Source organism: Cupressus sempervirens, chromosome 3 (genome assembly GCF_028749045.1).
Source record: "Cupressus sempervirens isolate cs-2001-9-10 chromosome 3, ASM2874904v1, whole genome shotgun sequence".
Taxonomy (NCBI): Eukaryota; Viridiplantae; Streptophyta; class Pinopsida; order Cupressales; family Cupressaceae; genus Cupressus; species Cupressus sempervirens.
In genome coordinates, this window is record NC_143120.1 from 364,935,953 (window position 1) to 364,938,957 (window position 3,005).

The window sequence follows — 3,005 nt, forward strand, 5'->3', positions numbered from 1 at the left end:
CAATTTATAAGGGCACAGGCTTTGCCCCAGGGCTCTAAGGTCTAGAATAACATTGCCAACATCTAAAAGATCCTAAGAAAGAGGTGTCATTAGATCATGGGGAATAGTAATTCAATAGACTTCTAGGAAGATCAGTGGATCCACAAGGATCCCCTACAAAAAATTATATTTTCTCCTCTATGTGAGATGTACAGTAGAATGCATGGCCCTTGAACTCAAGACTTTAACACCCTTGAATGAAAATGGATCACTTCTCAGAATCTCCAGCCAAAGGAGTTGAGTTTTGCTCAAGAACTACATGATCTCTTGCACACCTATAGGATTTCCCTCATCCTTATTGAGGACTCATTGGTTTGGAAACTCACACTGTCAGGAGAATTTACTATTAAGTCTTCTTACCTTAGCAAGATGGTGGGGGAAGGGGCATAGGCCAATTGGAGAAAAGATTGGCACCCCTAGATACTACATAAAATAAACTTTTTTTGGTGGTTGACTTTGCATGGGTCGATCCTCACTATTGACAACCTCCAATGGTGTGGTTGCCAACTTGCCAACTACTGCATTTTATGCCTTGAATATGTTGAATCTATTCCCCACATACTCATCCACTATCCCTTTTCCATGGATGTCTTGAGGTAGGTTCTTGCTTTATGGGGGTTCAGTTGGTGTGTGGATAATGAGTTGAAGAATTTTTCCAACTGGGAGGGCTCGACTACCCAATCTTATATTGGAAACCTTTGGTTCATTCTCCTAGCTTATATCTCATGGAAAATATGGAAGGAGAGGAACAATAGGATTTTTAGGGAGCAAGCTACAACTAGCTTTGGGGTGACTCAACAAGTTATTAGGCTCCTAAAGGAATGCAATAGGATTTGGTGCTAGAAACCCCCCTCATCCCCTAAGTGAAGCTAATAGGAACTCAACTTCAATTTGGGATGTGGAACCAATGGTGGCACAATTTGGCAGTTCCAAATTCTAGGCAAGAATGTAGATGGTTTGGCACTCCCCAAGTCCTGGATAAAGTTGAATTTTGATGGCTTGGCGATGATGGGCAGAACCATTACGAGAGGTATCCTCTAGAACAACATAGGAATGTTGGTTTCCACTTATTTAAGTAACTATAGTGGAGGTTCTAATAATAAAGTCGAGGCAATTTTTCTTCTCTAGGGTATGAGAATGGTGAGAACTTAGGGAGTTACTAAGTTGGTCATAGAGGAGGACTCTATGTTAATCATTAAAGCTACTAAAGGAGAGGGAAAATGTAATTTTTTGATTAAAATCATTATTGATGAAATAAAAAGGATGATTGAAGATTATCAAGATATCCAAATGGCACATATATATCAGGAAGGAAACAATGTGGCAGATGACCTTGCCAAAGTTGGCCACGTTGTCATATGATTAGTGGAATGGGATGACACTAGTTTATTACCATCATTAATTCAAATGTAGATGGAAAGGGAGTGTAGCTTCAATAATGACACATAAAATATCAAATTAGGTGGTAGGTCTCTTTTTCTACATGTGGTCATGGGAATGTGGAACTCAATAAAGGGTTTTTTTTTGGCATGTTTGGATGTTGATTAACATTTATGTTCCAACTATCATGAAAATTGATGACTGCACTAAAAGGACATAGACGGGGGATTCAGTTAGATTTAAAGAATGTTTTTGTAATGATCATAAATTCAGGTTTGTTAATTCCCATAATTGGTATAGCTGGTGACAATCGTTTGCTAATAGAAATAAATTCCCAACACATACTTTTTTGGGAGATTTTTGGTTTTTTGGGAAACATTGCAGATCCATGATGACTATGCAATGCCTATTCAATTTCTCCATTGTGGCTTAGAATTTAATATTTTGCAACTCCAAAACTTGGTGCAAGGCTATGTCATTAAAGGAGTAGGTTGTGGACTTGGCTGACGATCTGGGCACTAGCAACCATATTGAACAAGTGGGTGTGGAGGAGTGTTTTAGTAACATTGAAGTTGCGATGGTCTACTTGTAGGAGGGGGGCCTTTTACCTTGTATAGAGTGCATTTTTAAACACAATGAGGCATCTCGATGCAATTCTATCAAACTTGGAAGGATAGAAAAGTTAAGGTTAATGGCATGACCTTTGAGATTTTTGAAGAAAACATTGCAAGGGCTAGGGATTTTCCATAGGATGGCAAGAAATGATGGAGGCACGCTAAGGTCAATGAGGAGGTGAGTTTGTATAAATTCTTCAAATCCAAGGAGGAAACAAGGAGTTTGCATGGTGGGTTTGTGTGGGCCACCCTTCCTAAGCCTTGGGATACCATTTTATATTTGATTATTAGATACATTACTTTGGAGGAATGTTGTCAGGTACTGTATTATTATCATTTTCCTATCTTGAATTATTTCAAAAATCTAGACCTTATCTCCTTTCTATTTCTATTATGCACTTGCTAGAGGATAACATCTTTAAGGCTAGAATTAAAAATGAGGAGGGGAAACCCATCTACCTTATCCAGCAGGGCCTAATAAATAAACTTTTCATCTAGCACCTAGCTCAGAATCCTCCTCTCTTGCCTAAACCCATGGCCTCTATCACCCCTTAGACCTCCCTAGACCCCAGCCCTAGATTTACTATTAACGGGCCCAAGAAAGGTCATGCCATTAAGGTCAAAATTAACCCTGAGGTTAAAATTAGCATTATTGAGTTAGACTCAGATACCAAGAAGGGTAAGTAGTGTGCTAGGAGAACCAAAAAGTGTCTCTAGATAGAGAAATTTAAGACCCCCCAAAGTAGAATCCAACTCTGAGTGCTTTGGTAGTGAGGAGAAACCTGCTAAAAAGAAAAGACTCAACTAGGACATCAAACCTAGCCCCAACTCTATCAACCCATCCGATGCCTTTGATACCCTAGAAGCTACCCAAACTCATAGTGGGGGGGAAGACACCACTTCTCCTAGGAAGGCTAACCCCAAGGTTACTGGGATCAAAGGAAAACATAGTCATATCAAGATGTAGTTGGA